Source organism: Mustelus asterias, chromosome X (assembly GCF_964213995.1).
Source record: "Mustelus asterias chromosome X, sMusAst1.hap1.1, whole genome shotgun sequence".
NCBI classification, from domain to species: domain Eukaryota; kingdom Metazoa; phylum Chordata; class Chondrichthyes; order Carcharhiniformes; family Triakidae; genus Mustelus; species Mustelus asterias.
The window spans coordinates 11486438-11512698 of record NC_135834.1 but is presented as its reverse complement, the minus strand read 5'-3'; the positions used below and the strand labels follow the sequence as shown (position 1 = coordinate 11512698).

The 26261-nt window shown below is 42.2% G+C and overlaps 1 protein-coding gene and 1 long non-coding RNA gene across 10 annotated transcripts in view; one reads left to right on the top strand and one right to left on the bottom strand.

Annotated features, from left to right (window-relative positions):
• Positions 1–5237, bottom strand: part of kmt2d (lysine (K)-specific methyltransferase 2D) — a 219505-nt gene extending 214268 nt beyond the window's left edge. For all 9 annotated transcript variants that reach the window (XM_078201292.1, XM_078201290.1, XM_078201295.1 and 6 more), the window contains exon 1: positions 5061–5237. The gene's annotated coding sequence lies outside the window, so the exon portion shown is untranslated. The remainder of the gene's footprint in view (positions 1–5060) is intronic.
• A 1575-nt stretch (positions 5238–6812) lies between these two features.
• Positions 6813–25445, top strand: LOC144481824 (uncharacterized). The gene is made up of 3 exons (XR_013495787.1): positions 6813–6844; positions 19943–20110; positions 23404–25445. It is a non-coding gene; the product is annotated as an uncharacterized LOC144481824 (long non-coding RNA).
• Positions 25446–26261: the final 816 nt, after the last annotated feature.

Genomic DNA, 26261 nt, shown 5'->3' with positions numbered 1-26261 from the left:
GAATCAGTGCTTTCAGAAGAGAAGAGGGCGAAACAGGAAAGTGGAAAGGGCACCTCAATCAAGAGAATTTACTCATTCTTTGTGGCATGCCATTATTTAATAAGTTACTACTCAGCAATAAACCAACATAATACATTTTTCTGTGCATTAACACCCACATTCATGATGCTGTATTTTTAAAATAAAACCACACAACCAACAGGAATTAATTTCCTAACCTGAATTTTCCAAAACCAGACCAACTAACTTAGGGCGCAGGCTCCTAGGGAAGGTATCCAGGTATTTTTAGAAACCCTCCAAGAGTGGAGTCCTCGTACAAAACTATAAAAAATAAAATTGTGCTGATAAATGGATGTGATGTTTGCACCACAGTTATTGTAAAAGTTGTGGTGGACTTCCAGAAACAATACTGAGTGCACATGTATTAGCACTGCTGCCTCACAGAGCCTGGGACCTGGGTTCAATTCCCGGCTTGGGTCACTGTCTGTGCGGCGTCTGCACGTTCTCCCCGTGTCTGCGTGGGTTTCCTCCGGGTGCTCCGGTTTCCTCCCACACTCCAAAGATGTGCGGGTTAGGTTGATTGGCCAAGCCTTTTTTTTTTAATCCTTTCCACCAGTTGTTCCATACCCCTTGATACCCTTACCCTAAAAAGGTTCAATTGACCCACCGTTCACAGCCTTTTGGGGAGCAAATGCCAGATTTCAAATACACTTTGTTTGAAAAATAGCTTCCTAATTTCACTCCTGAATGGCCTCCTCTAAATTTAAGATTGTACCCACTTCTGGATTGTTCTGGATTCCCCCATGAGTGGAAATAGCTTCCCCATGTCTACCATATTAAATCTTATCATTTTAAATACCATGATTAGATTGCCTCAAACTCAAGTGATTAAAAGCGGAGGTCATAGAATCCGTACAGTGCAGAAGGAGGCCATTCGGCCCGTCGAGTCTGCAGTGACTCTCTGAAAGTACCTTGCCCAGGCCTAGCTCCCCACCCTATCCCCGTAATCCCACGCATTTACCCCACTAATTCTCCTAACCTACACATTTTGCGACACGAAGGGGCAATTTAGCACGGCCATTCCACCTAACCTGCATATCTTTAGAGTGTGGAAGGAAACCAGAGCACATAGAGGAAACCCACGCAGACATAGAGAGAACATGCAAATGCCACACAGTCACCCGAGGTTGGAATTGAACCCGAGTCCCTAATGCTGTGAGGCAGCAGTGCTAACCACTGTGCCACCGTTCATGCAGTAAAGGCAGAAAATATTTCAGCTATGTGCACAATGAATTGTGTACATAGACACCTAAATCCCGATGCTCCCCCGCAGTCCCCAATTTCTCACCATTTAGAAAATACCCTGATTTATCTTTCTTGAGTCCAAAATGGATGACCTTACACATGCTCACGTTGCACTCTATTTACCATTGTTTATAGCCTAACAGTTACAGGCACAGTCATCAATGAAATGGGGGATTGTGGAAGGCCAGAGTTGGAGGAATGCAGAGTTTTTGGAAGGTTGTAAGACTGGAGTAGGTAACATAGATAAAAAGGTGAGCAAGGCCAAGAAAGGAAAGGAAACATTTGAGCACCTGGAGTCCCTCAGGCCTATACACTGCCTGCAGCAACTGAACCAAAAGGAGCTTATGAAGATCATTTTCATCCAGTTGTACAATGCCATTGGTGGTAGACTTAAGCTAGTCACTAATACAAATTAAATTCCAAATTGCAAGCCTTTGATGATAATAATAATAATGCCTCTGTAACATTTTAAAATTACACCCTATGTGTTAGTAGCAATCAATCAATGAAATCCTCCCATGAGTGAATTTATAGTTAGGCGAACCATTGAAATCAGGAACATTCCAAGTTTAAAACCTGGTTTCTGATTAACTCTTAAGCAGATAATTGGGTGCTACAATTATCCTCAGCACATACTGCTTGGAAAAAAGAAAAACCACACAGTGTTCTTGCTCTAGATAGCAATCCAGTAACAGTTACAGGAAATCCATGTGTATGAACATTGGACAAGAACAAAATCTTTTGTTCAATTATGATGCCTCAATCATAGAATAGCTCACAAACATTCACATCAAGGTGCTTAAATGAATGGCTGAGGTAGCAGAGGATACTCAGCACCCATGGCATATCTTGGCAAGAAAACAATAACTTGAAGGAAAAAAGGGTGGACAAAGAAAACTTTCAATAACATTTGAAAGAAGCATTGAAAGACATAAGACTCAATGGGTAGATGCAAGAGGTGTTGCGGTACTGAGTGATGTAGACCAGAAAGGGTCCTTTGGTTCCTTCGTCGTTTATTATCAACCAATGACAGAACTAGAATTGAGATTTGCCCCTAGATAAAAATATTTGCTGCCAATTGCTATCCAGTGATATATGTGTGAATATTAAATGAGGTCCTACAGCAACATCTAGAAAAAGAGGAGAAAGCGCATACTTACAATTTGTAAAATGTTTACGATGTTAAAAAAAAATCCAAAGCCCAGGGGCTCCAACACGTGCACACTTGTCTCAATAAATTAATGAAACTCTTTTAACATTGGCACTCCTTAGTGTGAATTGCAGAAGACTGACATCCACACACCAGCCCCTTTATCCAGACAATATCACAGGCCAATGAAAATACAGGTCTATGATTCTGCCTTTGAGATAAGAAAGTTGGTTGTAAAAATGCAAATACGGAGAGCCAGTATACTAATATATACTCCCCCTAGATATGTAACTAACAAGTGCCGGTATTAAAGCATCTAAACAATATCTGGCAGTGAACTACTGGATTACGATTCAAAGTTAGTAAAGCCCAAAAGTACAGCTCGAAATTGTTGTGGATAGCAGCATAATTTCTCTTCACCAGCATGAACTACAACTTTTAACGCAGTACCATTCATTATCTACACACAATTAAGCAATATTGAAAATACATTTTGTATTTTTCTTACCATTATGCAGCAGGGACTCCAGCTGCAATTGCACAGTGCTGGTAACACAACAGAAATTCAATTTAAAAAGTACAGAACAGTACATGAAAGGCAGTGTTCTATTACAAGATGGGGGTAGTGGGTTCAGAAACCAATTCACAGTTATTAAACTATTGAGTTGAGTTCATAGATAGCCCATTTCAATTACAGGGAATCGAAAACAATAGGGTTTAGCATTATATTTTTGTAGATCATTTTTCTGTAAGCTTATTTTTCTAAGCATTTTCAATTAGTAAAGTACTTTATCCAAATGGTGCCACGAGCAGTTTTTGCAAACCAACGTACATAGATTTCATTAAAATGCTGGACTTCCTTCAACAAAATAAGAATTTCTCATAAACGCAAATGCTTTCACGTTATTGACTCTGAAGTCTCATAAGCCTAAAGGATTTCTGAATTTAAAATGGTCTCTTCCATTAATTTCTTAAAGCGGTTAGGAATGTGTCCATAATCCAGCATACAATAAAAATTAGAAAAATCTCATGGGAATTCACTTCGTTTGAGGAGTGTGAAATGAAGAGATTTTCTCTATAATCCTCCAGTTTATGTTGGTCAGGGAACGGTTGTACATGTTTTAATTAAATTGAGCCTGTTAGTGATTTAATAAACCTTTTATTCAAATACAGTTCCTGATTTTAGCCAAAAATGAATATATTGATCCGCTGGGCTATTTGATTGCGATTTTGATGCGGCGTGAAATGAAATGTCTAAAATAAACAGTTTAAAACGATATTTTTTATGATCATCCGAATGGATTCAATTACAGTATTCAAGCGAACCTTTTGTTAGTCCCCAGTTATGAACCACGTAGCGCCTCTCTCCAAAATCAGGGCCAAGAAGACACACCCCCACCCCCACTTCCGACTTGCAAACAAAATACAACTACAAACTTTCAGGACTTTCACAAATCACAACATTTCAACCGATCTACCAGTTACTTTTCTTTCCCCGCCAACGGAAAGTCATCCCAAACCTGATTAAATGTTCTGAACAACCCCACGGTGTGGCAGGGAATTATTTCAATTAAATACCGTCAAAATTTAAGTGTTACAGTTTTCCACTTCCCAAAATCTAATAGCGCTGCGCCAAAATATGACAAACATTTTTTTAAAAATAAAATAATAAAACATAAATCAAGAGTTCAGGCTTGTCGTTCGATTCAAATACTATTAATGCACTTCCCAAAACCTAGTTTCATCATCCGGATATTTTACAAAAGCGATTAATGCCGGATGGTATAAGGATTGTTTTTTAAAAATGCCAGGACTTCTAAGTACAATAAATACTGTCGTGTAGACTTGTCCGCGAAGATTCTGAGATATGATCGAAAATGTCTCAATACAGCAGAAAGACTGTGATAATCCCTGCAATTTACCGGGAGAATGTATCTAAATGTTGACCCACATTTTGGTGCGACAACTAGCTGGATTTTTATTTTTTTTTAAAATACCCTGTCCCATTGAAACCACCCACAGAACGATGCACAAGGGCGGAGGGAAATAAAAGGGGCAAACGTTCCCAGGACTTTAAAACGATGCAGTTCGGCGTTTTTAAATCTAAGAACGAAGAAGGTGCATTCAAATCCATAATTCTCCCCTTTATTCACCCCCCCCCCAATATAATTTACATGAGGAACTCTTAATCCCCTGAGCGCGCACTCACTCACCTCTAAAGGGATCCAATTTTTCGAGAGGCAAATTGCACCCCAAAAATGGTCCAGCATGTTTTCAAACATGTCTGCTTCGATAGCTAACTCCCGGGGATGTGTTTATACATTTTAAATTAACGGATTTTTTGATTAGCGCCTGACAACAGGCCGGCTCCCAACCGGTTGCAAAGCCGAGCAGGAAGACAAAATGATTTATTTGCACACATCTTAAATGCATCGAAAAAGCCTTTCCCCGCCACATAAAACACGCACCCCGTCTTTCCCCGCACTTTTATTTCATCCTCAGTAATACTAATAACTCGCACCTTTCGATTCACTTCCTTCTTGGCCCCATTTTTTAAAAAAAAATTTTTTAAATCAAGCTTCCAGTTAACTGTATATTCACTCACTTTCACTCCATCCTCGCTCGCTCCACTTTAATATTCGGTGAGTTTATTGGGAATTCTCTTGCTTTTTTTCTGAGGAGTGGGGGGCCTTAATTTCGAATGTAATTTTAATTTTTAAATCTATAAAATCCCTGTCGGGAAACAGAAATACTTGAAGCGAACGGCCATCTTGGAAACCCTGAGAAAGGAAAATAATCCCGCGCACTCGACTGCCGCCTGCTTCCGGCATTTGAGCCGAAGACGCCAATGTTGACCACCTTTGGCTATTTTGTTCAGGTCCTTATTTTTAAACCTCGGTTTGGGATTTTATTTTTTCAAAATAAAGAAGTATTGGCTTGACGGAGAGATATTATTTTTGGGGGGACGGTGGGCCGGCCAAGCCGTTCGCAGCAGCGTTTCGACGTGTAGTCATCCGCAGAGTTTAAAATCTCCTGTTTAAAGCGGAACGTGGATTTAGAGGATTGGAAACCCAGAGTTTTGGGGTGACTTCTACTCATTTATCTTACTTCTAAAGAGAGGCGGAGGAAGAAATCACTCTTTTTAATTTGAAAGGTGTATTTTAAAACATGGACACCCCTACCCCCCACTCCCCCTTCCTAGCTGTGGAATGTGCTGGACGATGATATGCTTTGCTATCAGACTGTAATCTGATGTTTGCTTGCAGCTACATTTCATCGGAGCCATCAACATGGGACGAAAGGGTAGGTATTGTGTATTTGTGATTAGGAAATGAATAAATGCAGAGTATCAGTCCATTTTAAACCATCATAAACTGGCCTTATTTACCTTCTTTCTCAACCCCCCCCTGCCTTTCACATTTTTAGCCTTTGCTCTCCTGAGGTTGGTGTCTGCTACTCGGATACAGTTCCACAAGTGCCAGCAGTCCTTCTGCCCTTTACCCAGGCAGTTAATCTTGTTGGATATAATTTTACAACATGTAAGGAAGCCATTTGGTGCAATAGGCCAGTACTAATTCTCCATACCCCTAAAATGTTTGCCCACTTCCCTTTTAACAAAGCTGTGTTATCAATTCCACGGCCACCCCTATTTATGGTAGGTATTCCATGTCCTAGTGGTCTACATTTCTTTTACTCTTTCCCTTTGTCCTCATGACCTTAAATTCATGTCACCCTATTATAGATGCTTTACCCAGGGAAAATAGTTTTCTCCAAGATCACAAGTAGTGCTCTGATGAAGGATCATCCAGACTTGGCTCTATTCTCTCTCCACAGATGCTGTCAGACCTGCTGATCACAAACAGGCCTGTGATCCATACTGATCATAAACAGGAACCCTAGCGATATTTTCCTTGTTTCCAAGGCTGGAGACAATCGTATCTGAACTGAAATTGAACACAAGTCAATCCAGTTGTTTTCCTAGCACATAATTTAGTGAATCAAACCATTCTTAGGGTAGGCAGACCACACAACGTAGGCAGATTCCTACTGCTTCCTTAGTGAGGGCCATCCTATCCATTTCAAGGCATTCACTTGTGTGGCTGTTTGGAGGGAGAACTGCAGTCCAATGATAATTCTGTGTATCTCATTTCCACCACCAGCTCAGTCAGCCTGGAATCAACTCCTGTCAAAGAAAATTAGATAACTGATAAAGGTAGACAGCAGATATGAGGAACTCATAGACAGCACAATTTACCAAAAAATGTGAATGTATTGCTGCCATTTTCCTAACCACAGGATGAACACACACCCTACCCCATTGAATATTGGTTCTACAAGATGGAGGTGCGTAACATCAGTTGCTACTTGCCTCCATGCAATCCAATCATGGTAAGCACCAAACCTTGGTTACATACCCACATTTTCATACCTGGCCTCTAGGACGTCATGAGATATCTGCCAAAGATGGTGGAAGGTCAGATGCGGAACAAATCATGACATGTAGTCATCTCAATATCAATGTATAGTGCCATAGACCAGGCTTACTATGACAAATTGCTTAAAACCAGGTCCTCATATGACAGACAGACTTAGCACAGGTGTGCCTGCCATGAGACAGACTTCCTCTCTTCAGGATATATTCAGCAACAGATTGGTCTTAAGATGGAGCTCTTCCTCTGTGCAACTGTTTGTCCTTTTGGCCACAAATCCATCTCTCACAGCTTTGACCTTGATCTTGCACATGAACTAGAGGAAGCCCTTCTGCTGTATGTGGCATAGTTCCATCCCATAAAGGGTCACTATTTGGGGTGGCATGGTGGCACAGTGGTTAGCACTGCTGCCTCACAGCGCCAGGGACCTGAGTTCAATTCCCAGCTCGGGTCACTGTCTGTGTGGAGTCTGCACGTTCTCCCCGTGTCTGCGTGGGTTTCCTCCGGGTGCTCCGGTTTCCTCCCACAGTCTAAAGACATGCTGGTTAGGTGCATTGGCTATGCTAAATTTTCCCTCAGTGTACCCGAACAGGCACCGGAGTGTGGCGACTGGGGGATTTTCACAATAACTTCATTGCAGTGTGAATGTAAGCTACTTGTGACTAATAAGTAAACTTACTTACTTATTTGGACAAACATCTTAAGTTATATTTTACATTATAACAACAGCAGTACGATAAAGTACCACTCCCAAAATAATTTTGATGTATTTGCTACACCCAGCCATGATAGGAAGCCCATCTTAAAAAGGTCATCCCAACCACCAGCCTTTCTGAGTCAGTCAAAGACCCAAAGGCACTAACATTCTCAACTCTATATAAAAGCAGCTTTGTAAACTAAAAGCTTAAACTAGATTGGAACTTTCATTGAAGGAATACCAAATTTCCCTTAATTCCTTCAACATAACTCTGAAAGACTATGTCCTGGCTGATTGCACTCCAACCCATAATACAGTTACACATAAATGTATCCGTGAATTGCAAAGCTGTTACCTGCTAATGAGAAACTCCTTTATTCAAATGCGTTTTTTTAAAGAAATATGAACAATTTAACATTCCATTTTCCTTTTTTGCATCAATAAATGTCTGGACTTGCAGCAGTATTGTTTTCCCAATAAAATTAACTAGTGGGAAGATAAACACTTGTATCATTCTGCAGGTTCCAAATCATCAATTTCTAAAACTTCAAATTTAAATGATGAATGACACACAATTGCCCCAGTATTTATGCATAACAAAACCAAATAAAGATGCTGCCCTGTTGAATCATTTTATTGGTGTTACCATGACGATACTAACATTTTCACAGTAACATTTTCCCAGTATGAGCAAGTCCTCCACTTATGATCCTGGTTCTTAACTCATGGAGCCAGATTTCAGAAAAAGGGGGTGGAAAAAAATGGCAGTGAACATTATAAATTTGCATGCAAATTACAGCCATTCAAGACTATCTTGAAAGATCACCAGCTTGACAGTATCAATTTCAGGAGACCCACATTAAAAAGCGTTAATGATGCCAAACAAATCACCTTCAACAGTATCCATGACCCAACTTACCTGGGTTCCAAAAAGAGCAGTTTGAGACAGTTGATAAGTAAGCAACTTCTTTATATTGCCCTCTAATGGACACACCACAATCGCTACCAGCAAGTTAAAATGGAGAATTATACTCAGAGGGCACTCCTTAGTTCTCCAGCATCAATACAAAACATGTAGTAAATACAATGTGATTTTCACGAGATAGCTGTACATGGTATTATTACAGAAAATATTTTTAAAATTAATTTGTGTAATTCATTTAATGCAAAATACACGTCCTTGATCACTATAACACATATGGTGCCCCAGCAGTTTTCTTTGCAAATATAAAAACATCTGCGTACATTTCATTCTTTCAACAGACTGCACAAAGTAGTAGGTACAGCTTTTATGTTAAGTGGTTCTTGGAATAGTAGTGCTGGGATATTATCCATTTCCAGTCCAGGATCCAAGCCCAAGTTCTTTGGGCCTAAGTAAGGTGCGTTTTCAAGGGAAAAAGAGTAACCGCTCCACATTAAGAAAAACAAACATTGTACTTAACTCAGCAGTTAATTTAGCAAATCAAGTATGGTGATGGTTCACTGCACATAGCGAGCTGACCCTTCCCCTTTCCCAAAGGAAAACCATCTTGGTCATACCTTAAATCCCCACCCACCTCTCTGAAGGCACTTACTTAAATTAGGATATGCTTCCACATGCACCAGCAGCCTCAGACATCTCACCAAAACAGCTATTTATCATGCATGAGTAAAGGCAGTGACTCTTTGTAGCGAAGCTATCCTGCCCTCGGCTGCCATCAACACATCCACAATTTCCAGCAGGTGTCACTTGATAGCAACCTGGGGTAAGAACACTGGCTGATTTTTTTCTTCTCTCCCTAGTCCAGATATGCCTATACCAATTGCAGTATTTCCACACTTACCTTGGGCCTTGGATGAGGAGCTAAGCTAACAGAGATAAGGCATGGAATGTGGAAACCCAACTGGTCTAGATATTTTAAAACAGTAAGAAGTCTCACAACACCAGGTTAAAGTCCAGCCAAGGCAGTAACTACTACCCAACTGAGGAGGAAAACCACTATTCTTCTTCTTTAATGTTGAAGGTATTAGGTTTAAATCTGGAATAGAAAGCTGGTCTCAGTAATGGTGACCAAGACACCTATCAATTACTGAGACTAGCTTTCTAAAAAAAACATCTGGTTCACTAATGCCCTTCAGGGAAGGAAATCTGTCATCCTTACCTGGTCTGACCTACATGTGACTCCAGACCCAAGGCCATGTGGTTGACTCCTAACTGCCCTCTGAAATGACCTAGCAAGCCACTCGGCTCAAAAGCAATTAGGGATGGGCAACAAATGCTGGCCTTGCCTGCGACACCCGCATCCAATCTATCAGGATGGAAGGATACAGGTTTGTGGCTGCAGTTTCTTACACAAATTACTACAATCCCCATGTAGTCAGTTGCTTATAGGGGAATGAGCTGAGGTGGGAGGAAGAGGGAGGAGAAGAGCACAAAGATAAAGAAATGTAAGCAGTGCTCTTTCATTCGCATACTTGAATAAAGTACAGTAAGTTATTCAGCCCCCTCCCTCTACTAGACAACAAACCATCTGTGCTGCCAACCCTCTTGGCCAGAAATTGTGCAGACACTATTCAAATGGGGAAAATTGCTTTAAGACGTATTTAAGACCATTAAAAAACTGCTCAAATTGGGTCTGGTCACTAAGATCATAGAAAGAATCATAGAAACCCTACAGTGCAGAAGGAGGCCATTCAGCCCATCGAGTCTGCACCGACCACAATCCCACCCAGGCCCTACCCCCATATCCCTACATATTTACCCGCTAATTCACGCATCTCAGGACTCTAAGGGGCAATTTTTAGCATGGCCAATCAGCCTAACCTGCACATCTTTGGACTGTGGGAGGAAACCGGAGCACCCGGAGGAAACCCACGCAGACACGAGGAGAATGTGCAAACTCCACACAGTCAGTGACCCAAGCCAGGAATCGAACCTGGGTCCCTGGAGCTGTGAAGCAGCAGTGCTAACCACTGTGCTACCGTGCCGCCCGATATGTTGCAGGAGCTATTTTATGTTGATTTTCATGGCTGCTGAATTCAGCTACAGCTTTTCACTAGTCAGACAGAAGGCCATTCCCCTATGCAGATGTCAACTCAAAAAGGATGAAAGAATCAACTTATGTATATTTATCAGTTCAAAGGGAGATGTGGTACAAGTTTACTTAAATCAGGTAAAACATCTTAATAAATTTTTTGAGGATGAGAGTGTGATACAGACTGATAGGCTGGAGGAGGTAGATGTTCTGAGGGCAGATGTATTCGCAATTTTGAAAAACCTGAGGGTCGATAAGTCCCCTGGGCCAGATGGGATATATCCTAGGATTCTTTGGGAGGCAAGGGATGAGATTGCAGAGCCTTTGGCTTTGATCTTTGGGTCCTCACTGTCCACGGGGATAGTGCCAGAGGACTGGAGAGTGGCGAATGTTGTTCCTCTGTTCAAGAAAGGAAATAGGAATGACCCTGGTAATTATAGGCCGGTTAGTCTTACTTCGGAGGTCGGTAAGTTAATGGAAAAGGTCCTGAGGGATAGGATTTATGACCATTTGGAAAGATGCAGCTTAATCCGGGATAGTCAACATGGATTTGTGAAGGGTAAGTCTTGCCTCACAAATTTGATTGAATTCTTTGAGGAGGTAACTAAGTGTGTAGATGAAGGTAGAGCAGTTGATGTCGTATACGTGGATTTTAGTAAGGTGTTTGATAAGGTTCCCCATGGTCGGCTCATGAAGAAAGTAAGGAGGTGTGGGATAGTGGGAAATTTGGCCAATTGGATAAGTAACTGGCTATCTCATAGAAGTGGAGATGCCGGCGTTGGACTGGGGTGAACACAGTAAGAAGTCTCACAACACCAGGTTAAAGTCCAACAGGTTTATTTGGTAGCAAATACCATAAGCTTTCGGAGCACTGCTCCTTCGTCAGATGGAGTGGAAATCTGCTCTCAAACAGTGCAAACAGACAGAATCAAGTTGCAGAATACTGATTAGAATGCGAATCCTACAGCCAGCCAGGTCTTAAATGTACAGACAATGTGGGTGGAGGGAACATTAAACACAGGTTAAAGAGATGTGTATTGTCTCCAGACAGAACAGCTAGTGAAATTCTGCAAGTCCAGGAGGTAAGCTGTGGGGGTTACTGATAATGTGACATAAATCCAACATCCCGGTTTAGGCCGTCCTCATGTGTGCAGAACTTGGCTATCAGTTTCTGCTCAGCGACTCTGCGCTGTCGTGTGTTGTGAAGGCCGCCTTGGAGAACGCTTACCTGAAGATCCAAGGCTGAATGCCCGTGACTGCTGAAGTGCTCCCCCACAGGAAGAGAACAGTCTTGCCTGGTGATTGTCGAGCGGTGTTCATTCATCCGTTGTCGTAGCGTCTGCATGGTTTCCCCAATGTACCATGCCTCGGGACATCCTTTCCTGCAGCGTATCAGGTAGACAACGTTGGCCGAGTTGCAAGAGTAGGTACTGTGTACCTGGTAGATGGTGTTCTCACGTGAGATGATGGCATCCGTGTCGATGATCCGGCACGTCTTGCAGAGGTTGCTGTGGCAGGGTTGTGTGGTGTCGTGGTCACTGTTCTCCTGAAGGCTGGGTAGTTTGCTGCGGACAATGGTCTGTTTGAGGTTGCGTGGTTGTTTGCAGGCAAGAAGTGGGGGTGTGGGGATGGCCTTGGCGAGATGTTCGTCTTCATCAATGACATGTTGAAGGCTCCGGAGGAGATGCCGTAGCTTCTCCACTCCGGGGAAGTACTGGACGACGAAGGGTACTCTGTCCACCGTGTCCCGTGTTTGTCTTCTGAGGAGGTCGGTGCTGTTTTTCGCTGTGGCGCATTGGAACTGTTGATCGATGAGTCGAGCGCCATATCCTGTTCTTATGAGGGCATCTTTCAGCGTCTGGAGGTGTCTGTTGCGATCCTCCTCATCCAAGCAGATCCTGTGTATTCGGAGGGCTTGTCTGTGGGGGATGGCTTCTTTAACGTGTTCAGGGTGGAAGCTGGAGAAGTGGAGCATCATGAGGTTATCCGTGGGCTTGCGGTACAGTGAGGTGCTGAGGTGACCGTCCTTAATGGAGATGCGTGTGTCCAAGAATGCAACCGATTCCGGAGAGTAGTCCATGGTGAGTCTGATGGTGGGATGGAACTTGTTGATGTCATCATATAGTTGTTTCAGTGATTGCTCACCATGACTCCAAAGGAAGAAAATATCGATGTACCTAGTGTATAGCATCGGTTGAAGGTCCTGTGCGGTGAAGACGTCTTGTTCGAACCTGTGCATGAAGATGTTGGCATATTGAGGTGCGAATTTGGTCCCCATGGCTGTTCCGTGTGTCTGGATGAAGAACTGGTTGTTGAAGGTGAAGACATTGTGGTCCAGGATGAAGCGGATGAGTTGTAAAATTGCATCTGGAAACTGGCAGTTGACGGCATTGAGTACTGAGGCCGTTGCAGCAATGCCATCCTCGTGGGGGATGCTGGTGTAGAGTGCCGAGACATCCATTGTGACGAGGAGTGCTCCTGGTTCAACTGCTCCATGTGTGCTGAGTTTCTGTAGGAAGTCTGTAGTGTCACGACAAAAGCTGGGGGTTCTTTGTACAATGGGTTTCAGGATGCCCGCGACGTAGCCGGAGAGGTTCTCGCACAGGGTTCCATTGCCTGAAACGATGGGACGGCCGGGTGTGTTTGCCCTGTGTATCTTTGGGAGGCAGTAGAGATCTCCAACGTGTGGAGTACGTGGGATGAGAGCACGGAGGGTGTTTTGAAGGTCCGGATCAAAGGTTTTGATCCAACAGCCAACGTTGTCTACCTGATACGCTGCAGGAAAGGATGTCCTGAGGCATGGTACATTGGGGAAACCATGCAGACGCTACGACAACGGATGAATGAACACCGCTCCAAGGCGGCCTTCACAACACACGACAGCGCAGAGTCGCTGAGCAGAAACTGATAGCCAAGTTCCGCTCACATGAGGACGGCCTAAACCGGGATGTTGGATTTATGTCACATTATCAGTAACCCCCACAGCTTGCCTCCTGGACTTGCAGAATTTCACTAGCTGTTCTGTCTGGAGACAATACACATCTCTTTAACCTGTGTTTAATGTTCCCTCCACCCACATTGTCTGTACATTTAAGACCTGGCTGGCTGTAGGATTCGCATTCTAATCAGTATTCTGCAACTTGATTCTGTCTGTTTGCACTGTTTGAGAGCAGATTTCCACTCCATCTGACGAAGGAGCAGTGCTCCGAAAGCTTATGGTATTTGCTACCAAATAAACCTGTTGGACTTTAACCTGGTGTTGTGAGACTTTTTACTGTATTTCATAGAAGACAGAGGGTGGTGGTGGATGGAAAATTTTCACCTGATAGAGGTGTATAAGATGTTGAGAGGTATTGATAGAGTGGATTCTCAGAGGCTTTTACCCAGGGCTGAAATGGTTGTCACGAGAGGCCACAGGTTTAGGGTGCTGGGGAGTAGGTATAGAGGAGATGTTAGGGGTAAGTTTTTCACTCAGAGGGTGGTGGGTGCGCGGAATCGGCTGCCGGTGGTGGAAGCGGATTTGATTGAGTCTTTTAAGAGACTTTTGGATAGGTTCATGGAGGTTAGTAAGATAGAGGGTTATAGATGAGCCTAGAAGGTAAGGAAATTGTTCGGCGCAACTTGTGGGCCGAAGGGCCTGTTTGTGCTGTAGCTTTTCTGTGTTCTATTCTATGTTCTGAGTGCGAGGTGATTCATTTTGGTAGGACAAATTTGAATGTGGATTACAGGGTCAACGGCAGGGTTCTGAGGAATGTGGAGGAACAGAGAGATCTTGGAGTTCAAATCCACAGATCTCTGAAGGTTGCCACTCAAGTGGATAGAGCCATGAAGGCGGCCTATAGTGTGTTAGCGTTTATTAACAGGGAGTTTGAGTTTAAGAGCCGTGAGGTTATGCTGCAACTGTACAGGACCTTGGTGAGACCACATTTGGAATATTGTGTGCAGTTCTGGTCACCTCACTGTAAGAAGGATGTGGAAGCATTGGAGAGAGTGCAGAGGAGATTTACCAGGATGCTGCCTGGTTTGGAGGGTAGGTCTTATGAGGAAAGGTTGAGGGAGCTAGGGCTTTTCTCTTTAGAGCGGAGGAGGATGAAAGGCGACTTAATAGAGGTTTATAAGATGATGAGGGGGATAGATAGAGTGGACGTTCAGACTATTTCCTCGGGTGGATGTAGCTGTTACTAGGGGGCATAACTATAAGGTTTGTGGTGGAAGATATAGGAGGGATGTACGAGGTAGGTTCTTTACTCAGAGTGGTTGGGGTGTGGAATGGACTGCCTGCTGTGATAGTGGAGTCGGACACTTTAGGAACTTTCAAGCGGTTATTGGATAGGCACATGGAGCACACCAGAATGATAGGGAGTGGGATAGCTTGATCTTGGTTTCGGACAAAGCTCGGCACAACATCGAGGGCCGAAGGGCCTGTACTGTGCTGTACTGTTCTATGTTCAATGTTCTTAAATTACATCAACACGTCAAGACGGTTTGGGCTTTTTGATCATAGCAAGAAAATTACCTGTTTTTCTTGGTGAGAGGAATAATTAAAATTAAAAACAATCAATAACGCTCTGAATTATAGTTGAGCAATGTTTCAAATCTCACTTGGAATGCCAACAAGTCCCTACTACGGACTCATTTGTTCAATCATAAAGTTTAATTGGGAATAAATACCTCTGCCAATCTTACAAAGAACCCCCCCCCAAAAAAAGTGCTCATCTGGATGCTAGATGAGGGCACAATATGGTTCTGTGATGCACCCGGTGTCCAGATGCCACATTCAGAAAGCTTGCCGACACTGACTATCACACATTGGTTTCAGTAATGGAAGTTTCTCAAATTGGCAAAATGTAGCAGTTGGTACACTCCAGGAATGCGTTGGGACCTTGCTATCTAGATGCGTATATGATTTGATTTACTAACATCACCAAATTAGGGTGACAAAGCACAAATGCAGAAGATAGGTTGGGGGAATGAGCAGATGTGTGGCTAATGCAATACAGAGAGAAAATGTGGCTAATGCAATGCAGAGTAAATTTTACTTTTGAAAAAGAACAGAGAATGGAAATATAATGCAAATGGTAAAATTCTCAATAAAAAAGGAAAGCGCTCACATTTATATAATGCCTTTCACGACCTGAAGATGAGCGAAAAAAGCACTTACAGCGAATGAAATACATTGAAATGTAGTCACAGTTTTAATGTAGGAAACACAGCAGCCAAGTAGCACACAGCAAGGTCCTACACACTGCTGCTGCTTGTAGCTAATCCGACCAGAAGACCTGCTTCATGATATGCCACACTAATCTGTCTTGCACCATCCTCACCCATGCACTGTAACTCGTCCATGACCACTCAATGACGCCCATCATCCAACTATGCCTGGGTTGACCCCTCTTTTGCTGCTCTTCATTTTGTCCTCTCGAAGAGATCTCTGTAGCTTTTCAGCTCTGATCAAATGACCAAAATACTGACACACTTTTCTTGATGTCATTTGTTACAATCAGGTGAGAAAGGGTGAACTGGTTCCCCTCAATTTCACCTCCTCGGTCACAACAAAGGTTTAAGTTTCTTTCTCAGGAGGATATGCCTTTTCCAAATCAAAATGTATTTAACTATTTAAGCTGTGAGCAACAAGGAGCCAATCAAACAAGGTTTTCTGAGTCAAAGAGCAAGCAAATTTATTAAACACTGAAAAAAAATAAAACGTGACATCAAGCATTTGTCCCTCATGCAGTAATTAGGGCACACACATCAGGAAAAAAAGTTAGAATCCAATAAAAAAGGTAAAAGAATATACAGTTCAATGTCCTTTGATTGTCCTTGAGGCGTAGATTTTAAATGTGGCTGATTTTGGTTAGCTGGTTTCTTGGATGTGGTCAAATGTAGATGTTGCAATTATTGCAAGATTTTGGTTCGCTGGTAGTTTTCTGGTAGAATTGGCTTCTCGAACCAGGCTGCCAGAGGTAGTAGTAGAACCTTGCTTAGTTTTGCACGATTGCCCAGTTGAGATCTTGGGTTGTGGCCACTGGTGTGCATAGTTACTTGGGAGTCATAAGTGAGAGCTGGAGAGTTGTGAGTCACCTAGTTTCCCCTACCCACACCCCTTTTGATATGGGTCTGTGGCTTGGCAGGAGATCAAGGGTACCAGCCCTCACAAACATCTTCCATATACCCCCTCCCACAAACAGCAATTAAATAAGTTATTAGATAATCTGTTGTTTGTGGCATTGGTTGAGGGATAATCATTGGCAAGACCACCACAACAACTTGAATAGTGCTATGAGATCTTTTACATTGACTCAGGTTCAGTTTAACATCTCATTTGAAAGATAATGTCTTGGACAGCTCAGCACTCTCCCAATACAAGAGAGTCAGCCTAAATTACATGCTGTAGTCTCTGGAGTGGGATTTTAGCCCATGACCTCTGACTCAGAGGCAAGAGTGCTACTATCTCAATCAGCGCTAGTACCCAACAAAAGAATGAACAAAGTTCAACAAGTCCAGATGCACAGATCTTGTGCATAGTTTGGGGTATCCACTTCCCATAATAGAAAAAGGTGCTAAGGCATACAAAAGCTCCATTATAAATTGGATTATACCAGGGCTGAAAGGCTAGTTATGTTGAAAGACTGGCAGGGTGTGGGAAGAAAAACTAGGACTATAGAGAATATTGCGCATCTCCAGCAACCACCAAATACTCGGCACCAACCTTTATATACACACACCTAAATGGTGAACAAAACCCAACACCCCTAGAATCAGACACCAGTCAATTGGTCTGCTGATATCTGAACTCTCCTGAAGGATAGTTACTCCAATGAGGGACAGAAATGCTGGCAGTAACCATAATCCAACCATAAAGTAGACAGCAAGGGGAAATAAAAAAGTTTAGATAGTGTCCAACTGTCACCAAGCCACAAAACTTGCATATTTTGCTGCACTAACATATCACTTATAATTGTGGCGGTGCAACATTTCAACCAAGAAGTTGGCAAATCTAAAACATTTAAGACAGTCATGCAACTTTCTCTACCCCACCTCTCTCTTCCTGAAGGCATGAACACAATGCTGGGGTTCCATGAGCACCAGTCAGTAAATCAAGAGTCAATTCAGATAATCTCAAATATAGGAGTTAGCAGCTTATTTCAACAACAGACAACACAACCACATGCTAACTTCAACTGACATTATCACACACACACACTAACTGTAATTATCCTTATCGCCACATCGGTGATCAGCTAACTCAGAGCAGACATTATACCTTCATGGAATACAAGGTTCAACTACTCGCCAGATAAACCTGTTGAGCCACGAGTTCCATCGTATCGCTTGTTGTAGACCAGACAGTAGCTGAAGTTCACTATTTCAGATTCCAACAATTGGAGAAGTAGTTTACCAAACATTATGATTATCCTATCACAATCACATAGCATCAACACGTAAACCTCAAGTCTCAAAATAACCTTTTGCTTGCGCTTTGATCAAATCCATTTGGCTAAGTTTGTAAATACATAATAGAACAATATGCACTAAGAAAGAGGGATGAGGAACAAGTGTTTAATGCAATGTGTGAACGTTGTCACTTCTCACGTGAGTTCATCAGCCACACGGGTACGATGGTACAGTGGTTGGCACTGCTGCCTCACAGCGCCAGGGACCCAGGTTCGATTCCCGACTTGGGTCACTGTCTGTGTGGAGTTTGCACGTTCTCCCCTGTGTCTGCGTGGGTTTCCTCCGGGTGCTCCAGTTTCCTCCCACAGTCTGAAAGACATACTGGTTAGGTGCATTGACCCGAACAGGTGCCGGAGTGTGGCGACTTAGGGGAATTTCACAGTAACTTCATTGCAGCGTTAATGCAAGCCTTACTTGCGACTAATAAATAAACTTTATTTTACAAGTTCTTGCTCCTCTTTCCCAACTCCTTCAAAATAAAAGCCATGAGGAACATAGTTTTTTTAAAAATATTGGCCGGAATTCTCCAATGTCGTACACCCTGCCACCAAGAACGGAAAATCTGGCGCTCAGCCAAAACTCCATTCACTGTAGCTGGACTGGAGAAGTCCAGCTCTGAGCGAGGTCAGAGAATTCCAGCCATAATTTTAAAATATCTATTTTGAAGGAATATTTTATTGGTTATACATTGAAACAGTCTACTGAAGTTATGGCACTGTTTGTGGCTACTTCTGTTTGCACTAGGACCAGCATTTTTGTAGAGGTACATGCTGGTCATAAAATCCTTAACATTGAACTAATAAATAAACGAACAGTCCAAAGAACAGTATCACAGAAGAGGCTTATTCAACCAGTCATGTCTGCACTGGCTGTCTGTAGGAGAAATTCACCTAGTACCCTGTGGGGGTAGGGCCTGGGTGGGATTGTGGTCGGTGCAGACTCGATGGGCCGAATGGCCTCCTTCTGCACTGTAGGGTTTCTATGATTCTATACCCCTCCCCTGCTTTCTTCCCGTAACCCTGGACATTCTTCCTTTTCAGATAACAATCCAATTCCCTTATGAATGCCTCATTTGAACCTACCACCACCACACTCGGACAGTGCATTCCAGATTCTACCCACTTGTCATGTGAAAAGTTTTTCCCTATGTCACCACTGCTTCTTTTGCCAATTACCTTACATCTACATCCTCTTGTACGCAATCTTCCACCAAGATTTGATTTATTGTCACATGTATTAGTGTACAGTGAAAAGTATTGTTTCTTGTACACTATACAAAGCATACCGTTCATAGAGAAGGAAAGGAGAGAATGCAGAATGTAGTGTTACAGTCATAGCTAGGGTGTAGAGAAAGATCAACTTAATGCAAGATGGGTCCATTCAAAAGTCTGATGGCAGCAGGGAAGAAGCTGTTCTTGAGTTGGTTTGTATGTGATCTCAGACTTTTGTATCTTTTTCCCGATGGAAGGAGGTGAAAGAGAGAATGTCCAGGTACATGGGGGTCAACATGGAAACAGGAACAGTTTTTCTTCATCCAGACCCCTCATGATTTTAAATACCCTTTATCAAATCTCCTCTCAACCTTCCCTTCTCCACGGCAAACCGTCCCAAACTTTTCACTCCGAACTGAAGTTCCTCTTCGCTGGGACCATTCTCCACTGCCTTCACATCTTCCCTAAAGCGTGGCACCCAGAACTGGACACAATACTCCAGTTGAGGCTGAACCACTGGTCTATACAAATTTAACAAGGCTGCCTTGCTTTTGTACTCTATGCCCCTATTATGAACGCTTAGGATGCTGTATGTTTTATTAATCACTGTCTCAACCTGTCCTGTCACCTGTGAGAAGTTATATACAAGGTCCCTCTGCATTTTTTATTCTTTCATGCAGCGTGGACATTGCTGACCAGGCCAAAACCCATCCTACAACTGCTTCTGAACAGAATGATCCACCAGGCCAACCCAGAGGAGTGAACAAAGTGAAAACTCAGGAAAAAAAATCTCTAGGACCTGGTGGTTTTCACCCCAGAGTATTAAATGAAATGAGCAGAAATTACAGGTGCATTATTCAGAATTTTTCAAAGCTCTTTAGATTCAGAGATTGTGCTTTTTGGATTAGAAAATTGCAAATATTATCCCATTATGAGAGGGGGTGGGGAAACAGGCAATTATAAGACCTGTTAGTTTGTCAAATTCTAGGGAAGTTACTGGAATCCAACAAAGACAGCAATTTTCAACAGTTATCAACCTGAAATGTTAACTCAGTTTCTCTCTTCACAAATACCACCTGATCCAAGTATTTTGCAGCATTTTCTGTTCTTATTTTAGATAGATGACTGGAGAGTGAAGTACACAAATTATGCAAACCCACACAAAAATAGGGCAAATTGGTTACATGCACACTATAAACTCCTGTTACATTTCTTTATAAACCAGTATGTTGTGCAACCCAATCAGAGAACGGAAGGTGTTGAAAATTCCAAGGAATACATTCTAAAATAATTTAGCTGCAACCACCAATTATTATTTTCATGTATATGATAGCAAACCCTTTTCTTGTTTAAAAAAAAGACCAAGAGTGTTGTCTGTTGCTTGAAAGGACAAGATCATTCTCCTTCCTCCTTTTCCATTCTTGCGACAATAGTGCTTCAGAATGACAAGTTCCCAACATTCAAAACAGGTTTGAAAGTTATTTCACTTGCATGCCACCCAGATTAAATGTACCAACATGCTGCAGAGTCACTAAGGTAAACAAAATTACTGTGGATGCTGGAATTTGAAACAGAAAATGCTGGAAAATCTCAGCAGCTCTGACAGCATCTGTGGAGAGAGGACAGAGTTAATGTTTAGAGTCCGGATGATTGTACTCAAAACATTTGCTCTCTTCTCTCTCCACAGGTTTACAGCATGGAAACAGGCCCTTCGGCCCAACTTGTCCATGCCACCCCTTTTTTAACCCCTAAGCTAGTCCCAATTGTCCGCGTTTGATCTATATCCCTCTATACCCATCTTACCCATGTAACTATACTACCTCTGGCAGCTTGTTAGAGACTCACCACCCTCTGTGAAAAAATTGCCTCTCTGGACACTTTTGTATCTCTCCCCTCAAACCTATGTCCTCTAGTTTCAGACTCCCCTACCTTTGGGAAAAGATATTGACTATCTACCTTGTCTATGCCCCTCATTATTTTATAGACCTCTATAAAACGTCACCCCTCAGCCTCCTACGCTCCAGAGAAAAAAGTCCCAGTCTATTCAGCCTCTCCTTATAACTCAATCCATCAAGTCCCGGTAGCATCCTAGTAAATCTTTTCTGCACTCTTTCTAGTTTAATAATATCCTTTCTATAATAGGGTGACTAGAATTGCACACAGTATTCCAAGTGTGGCCTTTCCAATGTCTTGTACAACTTCAACAAGACGTCCCAACTCCTGTATTCAATGTTCTGACCGATGAAACCAAGCATGTCGAATGCCTTCTTCACCACTCTGTCCACCTGTGACTCCACTTTCAAGGAGCTATGAACATGTACCCCTAGATCTCTTTGTTCTGTAACTCTCCCCAACTCTCTACCATTAACTGAGTAAGTCCTGCCCTGGTTCAATCTACCAAAATGCATCACCTCGCATTTGTCTAAATTAAACTCCATCTGCCATTCGTCAGCCCACTGGCCCAATTGATCAAGATCCCGTTGCAATTGGAGATAACTTTCTTCACTGTCCACTATGCCACCAATCTTGGTGTCATCTGCAAACTTACTAACCATGCCCCCTATATTCTCATCCAAATCATTAATATAAATGACAAATAACAGTGGGCCCAGCACTGATCCCTGAGGCACACCGCTGGTCGCAGGCCTCCAATTTGAAAAACAACTCTCTACAGCCACCCTCTGGCTTCTGTCAAGAAGCCAATTTTGTATCCATTTAGATACCTCACCCTGGATCCCATGAGATTTAACTTTCTGCAACAACCTACCATGCGGTACCTTGTCAAAGGCCTTGCTAAAGTCCATGTAAACAACATCAACTGCACTGCCCTCATCTACCTTCTTGGTTATCCCTTCAAAAAACTCAATCAAATTTGTGAGACGTGATTTTCCACTCAAAGCCATGCTGACTGTCCGTAATCAGTTCTTGCATCTCTGAATGCCTGTAGATCCTGTCTCTCAAAATACCTTCCAACAATTTACCCACCACAGATGGGAGGCTCACTGGTCTGTAGTTCCCAGGCTTTTCCCTGCAGCCCTTTTTAAACAAAGGCACAACATTTGCCACTCTCCAATCTTCAGGCATCTCACCCGTGACTATCGATGATTCAAATATCTCTGCTAGGGGACCCACAATTTCCTCCCTAGCCTCCCACAACATCCTGGGATATACCTCATCAGGTCCCGCAGATTTATCTACCTTGATGCGCTTTAAGACTTCCAGCACCTCCTTCTCTGTAATATGTACACTCCTCAAGACATCACTATTTATTTCCCCAAGTTCCCTAACATCCATGCTTTTCTCAACAGTAAATACTGATGAGAAATATTCATTTAGGATCTCACCCATCTCTTGTGGATCCGCACATAGATGACCTTGTTGATCCTTAAGAGGCCCTACTCTCTCCCTTGTTACTCTTTCGCCCTTTATGTATTTGTAGAAGCTCTTTGGATTCGCCTTATCTGCCAAAACAATTTCTTGTCCCCTTTTTGCCCTCCTGATTTCTCTCTCAACTCTACTCCGACACCCCCTATACTCTTCAAGAGATTCACTTGATCCCAGTTGCCTATGCACGTCATGTGCCTCTTCCTTCTTTTGACCAGGGCCTCAATATCCCCGAGTCATCCAGGGTACCCGACTTCTGCCAGCCTTGCCCTTCACTCTAAGATGAATGTGTTTACCCTGAACCCTGGTTAACACACTTTTGAAAGCATGCCACTTGCTAGATATCCCTTTGTCTTCCCACAGACTCCCCCAATTAACTTTTGAAAGTTCCTGCCTGATACCATCAAAATTGGCCTTGCCCCAATTTAGAATTTTAACTTTTGGGCCAGACCTATCGTTCTCCATAGCTATCTTAAAACTAATAGAATATGGTCACTGGTCCCAAAGTGATCCCTCACTAACACTTCTGTCACCTGCCCTTCCTTATTTCCCAAGAGGAGGTCAAGTTTTGCCCCCTCTCTAGTCGGGCCATCCACATACTGAATGAGAAATTCCTCCCGAATACACTCAACAAATTTCTCTCCATCCAACCCTCTAATACTATGGCTGTCCCAGTCAATGTTGGGAAAATTAAAATCTCTGACTATTACCACCCTATTTTGCTGAGATTTTCCAACATGTTCTGTTTTTGCTGCAGATTCACATTTGTTTGCCCTGATGTAACAAATGATTGATCATCATACAGAAAATCATCAACAGATACTCTTGTACATCTCCAAAAAAAAAGTGCATACATTACCTGTCAACACCCATAGGGAAGGCAAGCAAAACTGGACTTGAAGAAGCACTTCCTAAAAATTGCCTACCCAAGTAAGCTTTCCAGTGGAAGAAACACTCATTGCAGGATGGGGTGTTATGTATGGTTGGTTCTGAAAAGCGTAGACAAGTATTCCAGCAGTCCAAGACTCAGCTATTACAATCTAAACTTTACCCAAGTACAAAAGTTGCTACATATCGCCACTACAAAATGCAACAAACATTTAAATGGTTGATGTAACAATTTGTTTGTAAAATTTGATACTTTGAGCACTTGTTACTGTTGGCATTTCAAACAATTGTCTTGCTTTAAATATGACGACAAACATTGCTGTCCACCAAAATAAAAGACACAGGTAGGAGTGTGATGGAATACTCTCCATTTGCCTGGATGAGTGCAGCTCTAACAGTTCAACACCATCCAGGACAAAGCAGCCCACTTGAATGGTACTTCATCCACCCTCTCCATCACCAATGGCAGCAATGTGCACCATCTAGGAGATGCACTGCAGCAACTCACCAAGGCGCCTTCAACAGCATCTTCCAAACCTGCAATCTCTACCATCTAGAAGGACAGAGGCAGCAGATTCATGGGAACACCACCATCTGCAAGTTCCCCTCCAAATCACTCACCATCCTGACTTGGAACTTTATCACTGGGTCAAAATTCCCTTCCTAACCACATTGTGGGTGTTCCTACAACATATGGACTGCAGTGGTTCAAGAAGGCATCTCACCACTACCTTCGCATGGGCAATTAGGGATGGACAATAAATGCTGACCCAGCCAGCGACACCCAGGTGCCATGAACAAATATATTAAAAAGTTGACATGATAGATGATTCCAAAATATTTTAATAACTCAAAGTTACAAATCAGTTCTACATAATGTCTTACAAAACTGCTCTTTACTCAAAATTTAACAAAAATAGTCAATGCAATCAATCGAACACAAAAAGCATATAATGCAGACAAGAAAAATACTGACTATAATAGAAGTGTAGTTAATTGATGAACCACTTATCGGCCAGCATTTCAAGACTCAGTGACATCTGTGGAGGGTACAAGTCACAAGGTCACTTAAGCAAAAGGAAATAATTCAAGGCATTGTCTCAAATGACGTGAGCCAATACACCTCGGTACAGTTGTCCTCCATTTAAGAAAATAAAATACTTTACTCCACAAGTTGAATTTCACTGGGAAAGTCATTGAACAGATGACCTTTACCAGAATACTGCATCAAGTCAGAAAGACATTACAAGAAAACGCAACTCATCTACTCAACACACACTAAAATTCAATGTTAAATCATTTCTGACAGTTAACAGCAGAATGGTTCAGATAAGTTGCTTCTGACCAAATAGCAGCAATGGAAAGGTGAAATTTAACAAAAGACAGTTTTGACTTATGCAAATTTATTGGAGAATCTCTATCTCAAAAGAAGATTGTATAAATCATACGAACAGGAGGGCCACCTAACAGATAAATAATAGGATATCAGAGACAAGTCTCTAGTTGTACTGGGAAAGCTTGGCTGCATTGTGACAGTTATTACATATCAGACAAAATATACTGTGACACGCAACAATTCAACTAATTGCGAGTAAAGAAATATCAAAAACAAGCCCAATTTATTTCAAAAGTTACAAATAAATCTTAAATACAAATATAGAAATTCCTCATGTTAGAAATTACAGTTGCTCTTGCATACTGTGCAGGATCACGTCTCTTTGTTTAGCATGAACAGCCTTGTGCCAGAGTTACTATTTACATGTTTAAATAAATAACTATAAAGTGGAGTTACTTAAGCTAACAAAAAAGAAAAACACTCCCTAAACTTTATAGTTGATCTAAATATTATACACAAAAATGTTTTTGCAATAACTTATCTGTCCCCTACAAATAAAGTTCATGTTGCAGCATAACTCATCTCAAAGCAGCTGACTGTCTCTATCAACAGCGTTTTCTTGGTATTGTCTCTTCTGTTCAAACACAACCAAAACTTCAAAAGTTTACTTCAGCAGGAAGGATGAAAGGGGCTTCAAGGCATGGGCTTCTTCCCAAAGATCAGTCAGCAGATAAAGACCCATGTTATAAAGAGGCTTCAGTATTATGTTAACCCAAGTAAAATTCTATAACTGGATGTGTTCAACCAACAACATTAGCAACAAACAAATTACAAAATGTACTTTATTTATAAATCTAGCTATTCAATTTAAATAGCCAACAAACTGCACCATTCTAAAAAGTGTAAACAAGTATTCCAGCAGTCCAAGACTCAGCTATTGCAATCTAAACTTTATCAGTCACAAAAGTTGCTACATATCGCCACTACAAAATGCAACATTTAAAAGCCCATCACGATTACGAGTCCACCTTTTATAAGAGTGCACTCATTCCCACTATGGGAATATAATCTTCCTCAAACCAAGACCACAGAGTGGCAGCCCTGTCAGGCACCAAATGTTACAGATTGTAATAGGTAGTTTAGTGCAAATCACGCTTCAATAAAACCTCTTCAGAATTCTGCATTGTAAAACTGACAGGTTTCCCTCCCCTCAGTACAGAATACCTTTCAGAATGTTTTGGAAACTACTAGTCTATGCCAGGACTAGCACATCACAAATTAAGAATAACACAAATGACCAATACTATGTAGCAACTTGAGTGATTTAGTAAATCAAGCCAATCTGAGCTGATTAGTGCAAAACAGTTGTAGTGGACCTCTGTGCTGTCACT